This window comes from Ursus americanus, chromosome 20, assembly GCF_024610735.1.
Source record: "Ursus americanus isolate L20-20 chromosome 20, mUrsAme1.1.p, whole genome shotgun sequence".
Classification (NCBI taxonomy): domain Eukaryota; kingdom Metazoa; phylum Chordata; class Mammalia; order Carnivora; family Ursidae; genus Ursus; species Ursus americanus.
In genome coordinates, this window is record NC_142146.1 from 54,615,980 (window position 1) to 54,634,225 (window position 18,246).

The following is an 18,246-nucleotide window of genomic DNA, read 5'->3' on the forward strand; positions in this document are numbered from 1 at the left end:
TGTTATTTACAAGTCGTTTAAAATCTCAGACTCTTCACAATTCTTGACATGCTATGCATGTTTTTTTGCGCTAAGGTGCATAATCTCAGGAAAACGTAAAAAATCAGAATAAGCAGCCAACCATCCTGGGCAAAGAAAACAATAGGCAAAATCTAACCAGAAACACAGCTTCTTCACTCTGCAGAACAAAGCTACTCGTAAGGGCTAAAATAGCCACTATTTTGCATTGGGGAAGAGGAAGAAAAGTGAAAGAGCCTACTTGATGGTAAGATAGCAGATCAAAATCATCATGAGGACCAGACAAAGACACAGAAACTGCCACACCATAGAATCTCCACACGTGGAAAGTGGCAAATGAAGGAGAAGAAGTTGACTCAGGAGGCTTCCAAAGAAATATTATGCTGGCATTGATTTTTCCACAACCTCTAGAAGGAATTGCTTTTTTTTTTTTTTTTTAAAGATTTTACTTATTTATTTGACAGAGATAGAGACAGCCAGCGAGAGAGGGAACACAAGCAGGGGAAGTGGGAGAGGAAGAAGCAGGCTCATAGCGGAGGAGCCCGATGTGGGGCTCGATCCCATAACGCCGGGATCACGCCCTGAGCCCAAGGCCGACACTTAACGACTGAGCCACCCAGGCACCCCTCTAGAAGGAATTACTAAATATTGCAAAGAGTAGTTGTTTTTGAGAAGACAAATGGGGTGGGAGAGAAATCTGTGTATATTTTGAATTTTGTACCATCTGCTGGTAGTTCTTTTAGAAAAAAATACATGTATAAAATTTAATTATAAAAGCTTTAAAATGATTTTTTAGGTAAGAAAGCATTGTTTTCAGTTGTTTTTAGATTTAAAAAATGACATAGAAGGACATTACCTTTTAAAAGATTTACTGAGAAAACTATTCTCTTCAGGGTGGCTGGCACTTTGGCTTTATGGAGGTAAAAATGTCTTTACCTTTGGAACGGACTACTTTTGTTAAAGAAGCTCTTCAGAATGGGCTCTTTCATTCTGAGTCAGTAAGATCAGGAAACACCCACCCGTTGCTCTCAGATAAAGGTATGAAGTTACCTTGAATCAGAGAATGCACACATTGTGTCCTACTTAGTAAATGTCAATTAGATGTACATATTTTACTTCTAAAAGAGGGGATAGAAATCGTTTTTCTAAAAGATATCCAATCAGGACTATTAGTGTCCTCTATCGGATTTGTTAAGGATTGGATAACAAAGAATTTGAGATGGTCTCTTCCGGAGCATAGAGTTTGCTTTTTACTTATCCTTCTGAAGAGTCAACAGGGTAAGTCCAGCCAGGCTTACGGCAATCCTAAGAGAGGCTGGTTCTGGGCACAAAATGTGTTTCATACTTGAACGTCTCTGGTCCGGCACTGACAGAACTCCAATAGCAACAGCAAATGGGTCATTTGTCTGGGTGGTTTTGACTCCCATTGGAAGAAAATGCTGGGGCTGTTGGGCTGTCTGGTGAGGCTCAGATAATTATAAATGGGAATTAATTCTTTAAGCAAACAATATTGGAGGTCCTTGGGAGTCTCTAGAACCCTGGGGAAAAAGATGGGGGGGCCTCTTGCAATTGTAGGGTGGGGGTTGGAATTGGACTAATAGTGAAAAGACCTTTTTGTGACTTTAAAATGTTGAAATGGAATGTTTTGATTATTTGAGTATTTACTTAAACATGTTTAAATCTGTTAGAATATGCTCATTCTTTGGTAACTCAGTCATTTAAGATATTAATGAAGTAAGGACTCTGGCTTGAGTCTAAGTGGGGTTGGATTGTCACTGGAGTGAAATCATGGGTTAGGCCCACAGCGGACCTCTATGTAGGAGCCTTGAGGACTCTTAGATGGGAAAGAATAAACCAGTTTTGCTGAAAATACCCAGTGAAAAAAACTTAGTCATCAGTCAGAAGGACATACTCTGAATAGAGTGTAGTCACTATTCGGTTCATGTTTGAGTCCCGTGTGACTCAGAAAGGCTGTAGAGCTGTTTCAGTGAAAGCTTCGTCAAATATGGAGGCTGTCCCAGGAGTGCCCTGGAGTGCTGTTGACAAAGGCAAACAGAAAAAGAGACTGTTTATCTCTCACTTTGATCTCTTCCCAGATTAAGTCTTTGAGAAAGCCGTATGGTTCTGCTGTAAGCCTCACCGCCACGTTGGGTTGTGTGCAGAACTCCTTTTTCAAGTTACTCACTTCCAAATTGAAGGCTCATTGTGAACGCCATATTGGTAAAGTCTAGGTCCCATGTTTGAGCCCTAGCTACAAGGGAGGCTGAGTTTCCCAGGTTCCACCTGGAAGATGCGGGTCTCTGCAGCTGAAACTCTTGCCCCAAAAAAGAAGCTTTTTGGTCAGAAAACCCGCAGATGTCTACTATAACATGCATCTCCAAAGTTAAGCTGAGATTTGGAAGTTCTTATTTTCATATGCAAATAATAGTCTTGAAAATGTTTTAGTCATAGCTACATAGGACTTCATTTATTTATTTTTTTAAAAGAATTTAAGTCATCTCTACACTCAGCACGGGGGTCACACAACCCGGCTATTAAGAGTTGCATGCTGTACGGACTGAGCCAACCAGGCGCCCCAACATATGGCTTTAGTTGCAGCTCATCCCTGGGAGAGGGCTCTTATATTTAAAGTGGGATCCAGATATTTCTGGAGTCATGTGGAAAATGTTGGTTTAGCCCTAAGGGATGGGAAGCTGATAAGCATAAGGACTAAGAACTCTTCCAGGAGAGGAATTCATTCTTGCCATATAAGTTGCCACTTAGAAAAGGGGAATTCTAATGCAATCTGTCTGTTATTTAGATTTATCTCACAGGCTACCCCTCTTTGGTCTCATGTATGAGTTCTATGTGGACCAGGAGAAACAGGAAATTTCTTGAAGACATCAAGAGAATAAGCAAACATCCAAGTGGGTGTATACAGTGGGGACCCCCCAGCTTCACAATGTACCGTCGCTCTGTACTGCTGGAGGAGGGGCGGACGTAGACTCCAGTAGAGGCTTGAGGAGAGGTGGGGCACAGAGGACCATGCGGAGCTTGTGGGGCTACCTGGCAAAACACCCACGGGGAATCCTAGAAATACTTAAGGGAGGGTCTTGGGACATAGATAAAAGAAGTCAGTAAAATTTGAGTAATTACTTTTTAGGTGAGCAGGAACTTGGAGAAAAATCAGGTCATACACATATTTCAGTTTTAAATTATCAATATACCGTTGGGGTTGTTTTGTGGTTAACTAGGACTGTTTCCATATTCATAGAGTCACTGCTCTGACAGAATTCAAATAACTGCAAAAGGACTTCACTGTAATTGGCATCTTACCACGTATTTAAAACAAACCCTTAGATATTAGTGTATATTAGTGATGGATGCCTATTAGCAAAAATTAATTGGTTTTATAGAGGGAAGTATAAATCTATCAGACCTTAAGAAAATGTATGATATAAAAGAAACTATTTTTAGTGTTTAAATTGAATTGCTGATATATTGCAGTATTTTGAAGGTCTCTGGTGAGAGGTTTGCCTATATTCTTGAACTCCACTTTATTGAAAAAAATCCCAATGTTATAAAACTTGAATATTTTTAGGAAGCAAAAAGCATTTTCAAATATAAGTTGTTCAAGGAACATTAGGTCCCTTATTGCTTGAATCAATGGGAACAAAGCTAAATGGTTTTAGAAAAAGGTTTGAAGCAACCAGAAAGATAATCTTTCTTTTCTTCTGGTAGTCAGTTTGAATGATGAACAAGTGTAGTGAAATGTCTAGTTGTTAAAATTTGACTTTATTTACACATTAAATTACAAAATAGAAGGAAGCTCTCTGCCATTTAGATTTTCCACTGTAAGGTCTATCATTTTACCAGAGCTGAAAACAAATGAATATTTTTGCAATAAGATTTTCAATAAGAGGAAGGATGATACAAAACTTCATAGCAATTAAAATCATATAAAGTATAAAATTAATTTCAAACTGGAACTTTCAGAACTCCATGCTACTGGCGAAACTAATTTTTAAATAGGTAAGTTTAAGAGAAAAATCATAGTATTAAAAACAAAAGGCTCTGAAATATGAGGATTTTCTGCTGTTTGCTTAGTAAGGGAAGCTTTCTCCTTTAACTCCTTTCTCTTCTGTGTTGGATCAAAGTGGTCAGGGTCACGTGAACAGACCTGTTACATGAGATGCACATATGGGGAGCAAAGGTCAGTAAGACATGAAGTGAGCTAAAGCAGAGAGGCTTTCTGGACCGAAGCCCAGCGGGGCTGATGCACTGGGAAGGAAAGAAAGCTGACAAACTCCTTCAATTCAGGGTCAGGAATATAATCTGCTTGGTGATGTAGCTGTTTTATAAAAGGAGCTTTATTCTGGGCCTTCATTGTTTTTCTCTTAATAAGTTATTTTGATTACAAATCCTACCCTGAGGGGGAACACAAAATATTTTATGAATTTGTTTGATTTTTAATATATATTTATAAATATATTTATATTTATGTATGAAATATATATTATGACATATATCATATGTAGGTATGTATCGATATCAGTATGTTTATATATTTGATTTTATACTGCTCATAATTTAAATTTCACCTGGACACATCACTGTTTCAAAATTTAATATACAGAAAGACCCCTTTAAGGGATTGTGATGACCATTAAGGAAAAGTTAGTATTTAGAGGTTGCATTAGTATAAGAAATGCTGATTTTCAGGGTAATTTGCTCGTGTCAGGCAAAGTACACTTTATTGTGAAAGAAGTCAGAAGTCCAAAGCACAGCTCAAGGTTGAACTTTATCCCAGAGCTCCAAACGGATATCTGGCTGCAGGGACCGTGAATCAGGGCAGCTGCCTGGGGCCCGTGTTCTCTGGGATCTTGAACGGTTGGAAGGCTGGTGGTATTCAAAAAACCACCCCCTTGTTAAGATCACTTACCTCACTTCGCAGACCCCATTATCAAGCAAAGTGAAACAAAGTGTTTATCCACCTTTATGACTCCAAGTACTTTGTAACATGACTTCAGCGAGGTCTCCGTTGATCTTTCAAAACTGTTTTTTTTTTAAAAAAAAAAAACATTATTATATTAGGTATAAATACTCTCTTCCTCTTCTCTGATGTTTGGCTACATTGAGCCTTTTGATATTTGAGAAATGTTCCCTCTGTGATAGATTGTATTACTTGTCATCAATTCTTTCTTTTCTCCCCATACTTGCTATGTTCGTGTGAGTATAATATGCTTTCCAGACCTATTGATGTTGGCTTGACCATGTCTTGTTATGACTGTGGAATAGGAGAAGAAATGACTCTTGTGATTCCAGTCTGAAGAGACATTTTATGTTTCTCTTCACCGCTCGGACTCTTTCATCGGCTACACGATGAGCATATGCTGGGTGGGTCGCTCCCTGTCTCACCGTAGGTATAGGGAGAGCAGAAATAAACCTGACCTACAGCCGAGCTGCCTAGCAATTTGTAAACCTGTGCATGAGAATACAATTTTTGTTGTAAACTGCTGAGATCCTGGAGACGTTTGCTCTACAACCACGTCACAGCAGAATCTGACTAATACACTTCCAACTTTTCATTTTGCAAACTTTGAAGTCTACAGAAAAATGAAAGAAGAATGGAATGAGTACCTGTATGCTCTTCACTGAAATTCAACAATTGTTAACATTTTATACTTTTTATCTATAAGTTTTTTGGGAACCACTGAAATTAAGTTGTAGGCATCCCAACACTTCACTAAAGCTAAGTACTCTAGCTTTTCGTTCTAAGGACCTTCTTCCAATCAACTAAATTCGAACTAAGTTACAAATAAAGATTTTTTGTGTTAATTTTATCCTAAAAGAAATTCATAAAATGACTAAAACAAAGTGATCTAATACTATTATCTTAGTCAACCTTGCCATAACAAAATATTATAGCCTGTGTGGCTTAAACCACAGAAATTTATTTTCTTGCGGTTCTGGAGGTTGGCAGACTGAGATCCGAGGGCCAGAGTGCAGCAGGGTTCTGGTGAGAGCTCTTCCTGGTTTGCAGATGGCTGCCTTCTTGCTGTGTCTTCCCATGACAGACAGAGAGCTCTCTGGTCCCGTCAGGAGAGCCCCACTCTTATGAACTCATCTAAGACTAATTACGTCTCAAAGTTCCTAAATATCATCACACTGGGGGGTTGGGCTTCAACATGTGAATTTTGAGGGGAGGGCACAATTCAGTCCGTGGTAGCCATGGGAAGGTGATCTAGTATAGAAAGCAACCATAGCCCAGCCAGAGTGAGCGGCAACTGTCCAACAACTTCTTGGAAAACATTATTTTCAATTTCTAAAATGTAAGTAAAGATAATGATTTATGAATGCGGTTACATATATTTTATCAGCATTCCTGAGGGCTTAGGCAACGAGGTGTTTTAAGCTCTCTGAGTTTAGTTGTACATAAATCCATCCCGTGCTAGCCTGCCAGAGAGTATAAAGAATTCTAGGCCGGCATGAATTCTAATGTGACTCAGCATAATGTGTGATACCTGCCGGACACTTGCAAGTGAACTGATGAAGATTTCCGTGGGCCACGCTCTTTTAAACTTCATGTTTCTCATACTTCGGCAATAAAGTCCTACATAAATGGCCAGAAAGGGGGAAGGATAAAAATCACAGACACGTGGATGAGAGACGAAAAACATATAAAGCAGACTTGCGAGTTGAGCTTTGACAGCATTTAGACCTGGGTTTGAATGCTGGGTCTACCTTTCCCTGGTTAGTGATCTTGGGTAAATTTCTTCACATTTCTATGCTCAGTTTTCTTATCTATAAAATGCAGATAATAGTACGTACCTTTCAAGGTTTCGTTTACTGGGAAAGTCTTAACTAAATACAATTATTAATATATTAATGTTTATGGCTTTCTCTGCTCTGTAATCTTCTAAGCACAGGGACCTGGGTCTTTGCTCATTAGCTTCCCTTTCCTCTCCTGTTGTCTAAGGAGAAAGGCTTTCCTGGCAGATTTGGTAGTGACAGAGGGAAAATACAAGGAAAACCGAACTGTCGGAGCAGCAGGCCAGTCTCCCTCCGGCAGGGCGCAGCACGCATTAGGGATCCAGAGCTCACCAGAGCACACGCTGGGAGGGAGCGGTGGTGGAAAGAGACGTGGATGGAAGGGACAGTCTCAGGGGTGGGATGTGGAGGTGAAAGATAACTCTTCTGGGGCTGTACTCAGGCGTGAAGCACTGTGTCCATGGGCGCTCATATATTTTCTTAGGCCTAACACTGGATTGGAATCCAGATGTAACTGCATCCCAGCTCTGGTCCTGGATGGTGAGAGTTACGATTCAACAGGAAATAGGTGTAAAGCTCCTCATGCAGGGCCTTGCACATGGAAGTGGCTGGTAGGTGAGCATGTCAGTACATTTTTAGAGACCGACAGCACCAGAACCGCATGGTCTAGGAGTTCTCCCACTTTACTGTGCAAACCACCTAGAGTGTTTAAAGCATAGCTCTTCGCTCCCACATCCATGAATTCTGGCTTGGAAGGTCTGAGATGGGACCAAGAAAGCTGCCTTCTTTCTTCTTATGTATTTCTTTCTCTATTTTTAGTAAGTACCTATGATTCAGGCGGTCTAGGGACTATCCCTTGAGTCTAGACTCAGATCCCATCATTTGGCAGTTCCTCTTCCTGGAGCTATTCTAGCTACTCTCTTTTACGTGCACAATAAAGCATGGGCAAGGGTATTCACTGCAACATTTTCTAGAGGGTCAACCTTAGAAAAAGTCTAACTAGCCCCCTCTTGAAGAATAGTGAACAAATGTGGAGTGTAGTCATTAATGGAATATTATGCAACAATTAAAGAGACTAAGGGAGGGCTGTATGTTCCAATATGGAAAAATCTCCAAGATATAATGCTTAGTGAAGCAAGAGCAAGGTGCTTACAGAGCAAGATGTACAATGTGGAACAATTTATTAAACATAGCGTGAGCAACACCGTATTTTGTAAGTAGCTATGTGTATGTAGACGTATATAAATGCTTAGAGGTTTGGAAGGATTCATATGTGATAACCGTGCTCACCTTGGGGCAGCAGAAGCAGGAGACAACAACTGGGGTGTTGTTTCCTCTAATGTTTTACGTGCTTACAGAGGAAAAGGCATTAATATATTACTTGTGTCATTAAAAATCTATGAAAGAAGACCTAGCCCAACTGCCCCATTTTGTAGATGAGGAAACTAATATTGGCTTGCCGAGGATCCGAGAGAGCGTGATAAACTCAGAGATGGGCTTCGGTGAGCTTGATTGCTTGTCCCAGAGCATGAACTCTTCCTCACGCCTGGGGGAAGTCCCCGGGCACTTTTGATGAAGACACAGTAGCCGCGGACATACGTGTACTCTCAGCCTCAGGAGGCACTGACTGCTAAGGGGAGGCCAGCTAGAAACTGGCTGGGATACTCTAGGTACAGGCTTGATTGAGTGTGCATTTTTGGGGTCCAGCAGTGATCGGGACCCCAGAAACACAAAAATGAGGAGGAGGCAGATAGCTTTCCTAATGCCCATTAATTTATAGGGAGAAATATAACCACATGGGCTGACTTGTATCAGTTTGTCCATAGCATTTTCTCTAAGCCCGCAAGTTACAGGGGAAGCCAAATGATACTTAGAAACCCACGTTGTACGTCACCCTGAGCAAACACTGTGTCGAAGTATTCGAAGTCTCATGCCAGCGTATTCTGAGGGCAGAATCAGGAAGCGCTCGGTAGGTTTAGAATCAGAATGAGAGGATTCACATTAATCAAATATTTCATGGCTTCTGGTTAAGATGATCAGCCGTATCCAGTTCATACTAGGGATCAACTTGATAGTGGGACTGTGATACCCAGGTCCCATCGGCTTAGGCTCCTTGGGACTGTCTGGATGGTTCTAAGTCTTTTTGTGTCTCACAGACTCCTTTTTCTATGTTTTGGTGATGGAGCAGTCCTCATCTGTGGGTCCAGTCTTAGATATGTTAATATACTTAATCATATCACCATTTTGCTTGTCTGGGATTTAATTTGGTTTTCTTTGGATCTGTGTTCTGATCCATTTTGAGTTGTTCGGACAGTCTAATGCTTGTTGCCATCTCAGAGCCTCTCCGTTTGGGATCTTCTTGCCCAGCCTCTGGTTTCTTCTACCTCCATGGTTCTTTTTCATTCTGATCGCAGCAGTTTCAATGCCAGTTTGTCAGAAAGGTCTTCCCTGAGCGTCCAGTTTAAAGAAGCCAGTCGGTCACTCTCCATTACCTCATTTTATTTTAGTTTGGGCATAATGCTTCCTAGCTTATTCGTATCTGGTATTTTGCTGTTTTCATCTTTTTGCTTTAAATGTTATCTCTCCCATTAGGATCTAAACTCCATGAAAGTAGGAACCCTGTAGGTCTTTCTCCTGTTCTGTGCCCAACGTCTAGAGCTGGCACTTGGCAGTTTCTCATGGATGCTCGCTTGCTTGCATGATTTCTTCCTGAATGAGTGATCTATCAAGAGGCCGATCGTGCTTTTGTAATTTATAAATTCTTGGGGACGTCTTATTATAGTCCTGAACAAGATGACAAGGATATCTTCTTAGAAATGAACCTGGCCAGGAATCTACAAGTCTTGGTCAATTCTCAACGGGTGGCATGTCTATACAGTAAAAGGGGGATGACGTGGGGAGTGTGTGTGTTCAGAAACGTCACCGAAGTGGTTGTTCTCCTGCATTGAGGGCTCACTTAGCAATGGAAGCAGAAACCCAAATGCTGCCTGAATAACAGATGCCAGTGGAGATCCTTCGGAAAAATATAGTATTTACTAAACAGGAGAGTTGTTTGACATTATGATGTCATGACCTTAAAGTATTAGGATGAAAGATAATCCCTCAAGCCGAGGGGATTGGCAGACAAGGTCAGGCCACTGAAGAGCTAAGACCTCAGTATTCCCAAGGCATTTGCCTTTCATCGGATTTCAGAGCCTTTCTTCAGAGTCAGAAAAAGTCACCACCCCCCTCATCAAGGGCACTCACCTCCCATTGGGTAGGGGCAAATCTTGAAAATACAACAGACCCCTGTCTAATGATAAATGAGATTGAGTTTTCCAATGTGCCTTCTAGGAGAGGGATTACTGATAAGGAAACATCCATAAGGTAGGTGATGATTACAAACATTGATTTATTTTATCTTCCATCAGGCCTTTTGCAATAAGATCCCAGGCTTAAAATAGTCCTGTTGATACAATTTGCCTCAAGGAAATAAGAATATGAATAGAAATGATAAAAGCATGTAATTGATAGAAGGCAGTCTTTCCACTATGGTATTAAATCTATTTTTTTGTATTGATTTTTGAAATGTGGAAGGTTGTGGTATGGAGTATAGAATCATTTTTAATTTTAAAGTCACTAAGTTTATGAATATCTGTGAGATAAGCAGAATAAATAAATTCTAAAGGGAGATTGTAATATATTGAGATTACTGGGAGAGAACTACGTATTTTTGGTTCCATGCAATATTTAATCCCCTTTCAGAGATGATGTGCAATGAATGTCTTAAAAATCAGCTTTTGTTTAGGTTATAATAGTGCGGTATATCTTCAGTTGAGATGATATAGGTAGTCACATGAAATATATGGTTTCTATCATTACAATTATCTGGCAAGGAGGAAAGACATTTTGCTTTAAAAATGTGTTATGCCTATGGTATTTTACAGAACAATTATGAATAAAAACACAAATTCAACATGCATTTAGCTTCCTATGATAGAATTAGCGGAACATTACATTTCTAGATCTATTAGTCATTTTATTTTCCCTCCCTTATCTAAAGGATCTATAATTCATGAATAAAAATTAACTGCTGGCTTAAACTTGACTTGAGGGTTTTCAGGACAGAAACTAATTTTTATATATCATGTTCTTTCTACCAGTGTTTAGGAAAAATCACTATTGGATGCAAAGTGCTATTTGCATTTTTTGAAATTGCATAAAGAGCTCTATCATTTATTTTCTATTTTGAAGAAGGCAATTTTTCTGATGACGTATCTGCACATACACAGAAAAAGAAATGCTGTGCTTCTATGGGAATGAAGTCAGACAAGTCATTAAACAGAGAAATCTTATCTGAAGATCTTTCTGAGAAATAATTTGCTTTCTGAAATTCACATTTTACCCATCCCTCTTCTAATCTTCCTGCTTAAGGTCCATTGGCAGAAATCCAAATTAAAACTAATAGCTATATTTTTTAATCTTTGAAAAACAATTAACTAGAGATATACAAAGTATTACTTAATTAGGCCAAAGGTAGGAAAGAAGATATTCAATTCAAACATGACATCCTTGATCTCATTTCCTTTATTGTTGAATCAAGACTAGACACTTGGCCGCTCTTTTCAATTTCTGGGATTTATGAGATATTAAGCAAGAGTCCATATTAGAAAAACTTTATTTTCATTTATGGGATACATACTGTAGTGATATGACATTTACTGTAATTTAGTCTTACTGGGTAGTTTATAAGATTTGAAATCTAAGGGCTTTGCATAATTTCCTTCCAAGTGTTTTAATTGACATTCTGCTATAATGAGCCCCACAGACCATTACCTGGCTAATTGCTTGAGTTACAGAGCTTATACAATGCCATTCTTTGTCCTTGGTCTTCTGGGGTATTAAATAGCAAGGCTGTCCTGAAAGAGAAAGTGACTGCTGGTTTTGATGTGAAGCATTAACGTCTTGGTAGCTTTTTCGGGGACAGAGTCCCTTCTGTTCTTCTCTGGGCTGATACCAAACCTGATGCTTATCAGAGATACCCTTATTCTGGGATTCTCAATCCTCCCTGGGAGAGCCTTTGACCTCTGCAGGGTCTCCCGGAGCCATGGCTACAGGTAGAGCTTTCCATGACCCGGTTCTGGTCTTAGAACAGGCCCCAGAGCAGGACAAAGTGAAGATATAATACGATGTAATTATTGAGTGCTCTGATTAGGCCGAATTTATTGGGAAAAGAGTCTCACGACTTTAGGACTAGAAAAGGCTTTATTTCTGGCTCATCTAGTCCAAACTTACTGGTTTTAATATAGGGACACTGAGCCCTAGTGGCAAAGTGCCTCAGCCCACGTCTCGTGCAGTAGCTAGTGACCCGGGCTCAGGGCTCCCTCTCAGGGAGTTAACAAAACCCAGATCCACGATGAAGTCTTGGAGCCTAATGCCAAATTACAGTGTTTGAGCAAAGCAGGAAGGTGCTAGGATCAGTGTACCAGCACAACCCGGATAAATACAATGTGGCCTATATCCTTCCAGGTTTCTGCCTTTTTAAAATGATGGTACAGGATGGCGATAATGGCCTTTTGAATGGTGAGGAGCAATTAAGGGTTTTTCAAGAATTTTTTGAGAACTAGAGACAGTGTAGGAACTAATTCTAATACCTATAGGCCTGGATTGATTTCTCTTGGTAACTTCTGATTAAAATGTTTCTATGGTGCCTGCTCTAAGCTTGATTTAAGTTGTTTAATGGCTCCAAAACTAGTTCAGATTCCAGTGGGCTGGATAGGGATGGATATACTTTGGGATGTATGCAATGTCTGTTGATAACTTCTGACTTTCTGAATGTTCGCTTATGAGACGGTCAGAGCACTGGAGTAGGTTCAGAACCCTGGGTTGAAAAAAAAGGGGGAAAGGATCTTAAACATTGCAGAACTTAAAGACAAGTGGAAGTTCAGTAATTGGAAATGTTTTTATAATGAAGCACTTCTTTCATGGCGTATCTTTAGTAGTTTACTTCGTATTTGAGTCCCTACATCTGAGTGTGAGTAGGCTGCTGAAAGGAGCACACACATCTTTCAACACCAAGGAGCAAGCCTATCAATGGAAGGTAAGCTGCTAGTGATGAAAATTCTGTATCTTGCGTGTCATCTGAAGACCACCTTTTCCCTCAAAGACCACCGCCTTTTCTTTAAAACCCTCCAATCTGTTAGATTCTGTATCCTGAGGCTTCCCCAGAACCTCCCCTTCAGGGAACCTCTGGCTACGTGTTGATGGACCCGGTGGAGCAAGAGTGAGGACCTCCTACTCATTTCATAGTGATTCCCTACAGAGGAATACCCTGTAGCAGGCATTCTGTGTGGTCTCCAGAAAGGTGAAGTGGCTTGCTTAGGTTTGCGTATACTTATTTAATGGGTATATAAATCATTTATAGCAAGGAAGGAGGAAAGTCTCAGTGAAATCTCTGCTTCCTGAAGGACGTTTCTGACATGGAACTCAGTTTGGCTTCAGCAGAGATTTTTAGTAACATGCATAATAGCTTTATTAACAAAAAGGTGTTGTTGAGCACATGTCGATTTTAAATTCAGTTTTTCAACAGTAACTTTGATAGATTATTAACTGCTACCAGGACCAACTAATAAACAAATAAGTGAACAAATCAATCATGTTTAGACTCCATTGCTTTTTTGCTTTTTTTCAATTAGTGGAATTTATTGTTCAGACTAGTTGTAGGCTTACAGCAAAATGGAGCAGGAAGTACAGCCAGTTGGCTCCTCCTCCACGTCCCCCACCTTTCACACTCAGCTCCCCCCCCCCCCGCCCCCGCCCCCGGCTGTCTTACAACCAGCAGACTGCATCAGCCCGAAAATTCTCCAGCTGCACACGCGGACGTCCATACTGTGCTCTCCCCACCGCCTTCCTCCCTATTCCTAAAGTAGGAAGACTACATCGGCAGACACACTCAGAATCCCTGCAAAGGAGATGAAAAAAGATGAAATGGAGTTGTAATACTTTTGTTCTTGGTTTTGCCTAATCCCATCCTTAAAGGTTACTTTTAGGTTTTGGAAATGTGGAACGAGAGCTAAATTTAATGTATATTTTAAACTTGTCTCCTCACCCAAAAGGGCGAGTTCCCTTTTCCACCAACCAGTCACCTGAATTATTACTCTGTCCTGCCCTGTTTTGATTGCTCCCAGCTCTGCTGAGCGCAGTTCCTTTTCCGCACCCAATCCTGTACCACGGTCCTCACTTGCCATCTGGAACATTCTGCTTCCTGTCATGCTGCCTTGATTTAAGACGGGCTGGGAGGAGAATAGGAGTAACTGAGAAAGTGGTGGCATGCATTGAGGGGGAAAAAAAAGTATTCACCTTTGCTGCTGGACTTTTTTTTTTTTTTTTTTTTTTAGTGTTAGATTCTGAACCAAAGCCAATCCCTTTTATCTAACGGAAAAATGCTGAGAACATTTTTATTTTACTGCACCCTTGTTAAATACAAGAAACATTTAACTTGGTGAAATGTAATATGATATTCAATGTGCTTAATAAAATTATAATGGATTCACTTATTTAGACACACTGGGAGAAGTAGTCTCCCACTGATAATAGAAATTACAGTGCTTTTGCTCCATCTATCAACACAAAGGGACAAGCAAAGCTTATCAGAGGCTGATTACAATCACTCTGGAATTGCCCTTAAAAAATCAAGTGAGAAATAGGAGTCTGCTGGTACAAAATTTCTCCTTCTTCCCTTTGATGGCATTACATTTGCGAATGAACTCAAAATCTGAGCTTTTGAAGGCATGTCAGAGTTTGCCGAAGACGACGGGGTCAGCAGAAAGCAGCAGATCAGAAGTCCTCCCTCGACGCTGCTTAGCACTGAGAGCGCAACACCAGGCATGTTACAAAGGAAGGGAAGACGGGCTTGGTCAATGGATGCATGTAGCTCTCCTGGAAGGAAGTCATGGCGGCAACTGTGCTTCCCCATTTTCCTTTTCCTCCTTGTTGCGGGGCCTTCCTCCTGAGGGTGACCGTGCAGGAAGTGGGTGTGACGGTAGTGATCCCTTGGAGCTGCTGCCCCCAACTCTGCACTCCACCTTCAGTTATTCCTGAAGCAGGAAGGTCATGGGGAGGCCGACTTCCATAGGACGGACAAGCCCTGAGGTCATCCCCACGTCTTGACTGGAGCTCAGGCGTCTTACAACCCTGCCTCTTTTCCTTCCAGGCCTGAGCACAGGAAGAGCCTCTCGGCCCAACCCAGTTCATCCCCCTCAAACTGTTGTATCAGCGGTTGGGGCTAAGATCTCAGTTTACTCCTAAATTCCTCTCAGAGAAGCTAGGGATGCATGACTCTGGTCTTAGGGAGACAAAAGTTAACGAACATCATTTCTATGCGAACATATGCGTGTCTAGGTTGAGCTGCTTAGTGCAAAATTATCCCAGATTCATTGTGTATTTTAAACTAAAACCTGGACCAATGACTAAACCTCACCTCCTATTCCCAAGGGAAACTAATTATTAATCATAGCCTTCGAGAATTTTCCCACATGTAGACTCCAACTTTGCTCTCGATCTTATTTTCTCGAGCTGATATATATTAACGCCACAATTCTAAAGAACTTCTAGACTCAAACTGTTAAATTAAATTCTAATTTAACTAAGTTGAAAAGGCACTTTTCAGATAGGTATCAAATACAATAATGCTTACTTTCCGGAATGGGTTGATCTGTTAATTTGTGAAATAATGGCAACAAACTTGTGAGCCTCCCTGTCTCTTACTGCCTGGACTCTAACAGCTCCCACTTGCTTTTACTGCTCCCTGTTGTCTCATCTGCAAGCACCGTCCACACAGCAGCCGGGTCTCTCCTGTGCTCGATCATTCAGTGACTTCTTGTGGCCTGTAGAACAAAGCCCAAATCCTTACAATGGTCTATAGCAGCTACTTGGTTGTCCTGGGGAACCATGTCAGGCCCTCTCTGTCTCACCCCAGACACGCAGAGCCTCTGGGCCTGGCTGCTGTCTCTGTGCCAGGGCACATTCCGCTCCTGCTGCTGGGAAAGTTCTTCTTGCCCCTCCCGTGACTTGCTTCTTCTGACTCATCGATGCTCTGTCCTCAGGCCTTCCTACCAGCTTAAGTGCTACTTCCTCCAATAGATTTTCTCTAAGAACCTGTCTGAAACAATCTTTCTATGTCACTCTTTATCAAATACCCCTATTTATTTCCTCCATCGTGCTTATTACAGTCTGAAATATTGATCATTTTTACCATCTGATATTTGTCACTGCCATTAGAACGTAAGCTCTATGACAGCAGATATTTTTTGCTCTAACTACTGCGTATAATACAATGTCTGACTCAGAGTAGGGGTTTAAGAAACATTTGCTGACGGAAAGAAGGAAAGAATAATGTAGAACTTAGGTATGAGAAGGAGCACAGCATGGAATATTGGTCATAATGAGAAAATAGAAGTAACTATTAAGATGGGAAACAAATGCTATATACATAAAAATTCATCTTAGAATCTTATATAACTATACAGGGGTCAGAGGGGGAAGATTGCTCTGTATAAAGTCAGAAAAGGTCATCATTTTTGTAGCCTGACAACTGATCCACACATATCCATGTGCCTCAAATTATTTCAAAGTCTTTATATTCATACGTCAATCAGCATTCAAGAATGCACCTGATATATAACATTGGTGTGGATTCTATTTGCTGGCTCAGAACATTGTGGGAGGATCTTTTTTTTTTAAAGATTTTATTTTTTTATTTTAGAGAGAAGGGGGAGGGACAGAGAGAGAGAGAGAATCTCAAGCAGACTCCCCACTGACCATGGAGCCCGATGCGGGGCTTGATCTCATGATGCTGAGATCATGATCTGAGCCAAAATCAAGAGTGAGACACTTAACCCACTGAACCACTGAGGTGCCCCTGTGGGAGGATCTTTTGACAAAACTTTTTGGGATGTAATTGGATCCAGCTAGTTTCTAATGGGTTAAGATGTTGTGGGTGGCCAAGGAGAGGTTGGGGTAAGAAAAAAGAGAATGTAGGATTGGATATGAGATAGGATAAGGAAGCAGAGATAAAGTAAATGGAGAAGAAGAATAATACAGGATTCCGGATTAAGTACAGAATTAAATCTGGGATTTAATATAGGTAATTGGGTGCTAATGCAGTCATTGAAGGGGGGAGGGGCACAGGGCTGCCACTAGCTGCCAGCTTTGCCTCTAGCCTTCAGAGATTTAGGACTTCACTCTTAATGCCCAGGGTAGGAACTGCAGAAAACTGCCGTCAGTGGTCACAGCCACCCATAGAACCAAGACAGGAAATGATGTGCCAAACTTCAGGTCTGACCAAGTCCATGCATTCCAGCTGCATCCAGTAGAATAATGGCTTCTGCTATTTTTCTGTCTTCTAGGTCCTATGCAAGTGTCTCTCACTGGCAGAAACTAAACTGGAACCCGATGACAAGAGATTCTGGGAAAAGTAGTTCTCAGGCTTTGAGTCCTTGAGATAGAGAGGAATACATAAAAAAAAGATGGAAATGCGGCCAAATGCCTGTCTGACACAATATGAGAATAGGAAATACTTGTCACAGCTTTGAAATACTGTTTCTGGCTAGTTAATTTCATTAGATCTAATCCTCACTAAAAATAATAGCCCACAGTTGCTAAGGGCACTATGTTAAGAGCTATTCATGCATTATCTCATTAGGTTTCACAACCACACAAAATGAAGCTACTATTATCTCCATTTTAGAATCGAGGAACCAACATTTAGAGACGTACAGTGACCTGCTCCAAATGAAACAACTAGTAAGTAGAAGAGCTGAACCTTATTCATGACTGTCTACAAAGCCAGTGGCTTTTAGTCCTTATAGTATAGTTCTTGCTAGTCAGTCATTAAATTTATTTATGGCCCTAGCCACAACATGAAGCTTGCCAAGTCATTTTACAAATGTAGATTCTTAAGTCAGTGTAAAACCTACCTTTATTGGGAAAAGAACTAACAGATCTTCAAAGAACGTCCTCCCAAGCATGGGCATTATCTTAATGAGAGAGAAAGTTATATCAGTAGAAGAAATGTAATGTCTCCTATATTTAGAGTGAAATTTTATGTTATGAGCAAATTTTCACTTACTGATGAACTATCTACTATTATAAAACCACATCACAGAATCTCAAGGTTAGAAGGGGCATTCCAGGTTGAAGAGTCTTCAAGATCCCCTCTGAGAGAATCTCAACAAGGGTTGGCCCAGCTTCTGTTCAGGAATTGTGAGTGTGCGACTTCCAGGACTATGAGGGCTGATGGATGGGAAAGAGGAGCACACAGGAGGTCTGCCGCTGGGTAAAGATAAAATGGTGCTGCCTGGAGCCTGCTTAGTCAGTTTTGTCTCAGTGACAGCAAATAGGTGTTAAGCCAGAGGCTTGCTGCCAACCTTGTCAAAACTCCATGGCTTACAAATTATAACTTGGGTGTCTGTTGTGGATTCAAGATGGCCAGAGATTGTT

General features: G+C 40.8%; 1 protein-coding gene across 1 annotated transcript in view; it reads left to right on the forward strand.

Moving 5' to 3' along the window:
* OTOL1 (otolin 1) overlaps window positions 1–18,246 on the forward strand; it is a 196,013-nt gene that overhangs the window by 163,477 nt on the left and 14,290 nt on the right. The window lies entirely within an intron of this gene.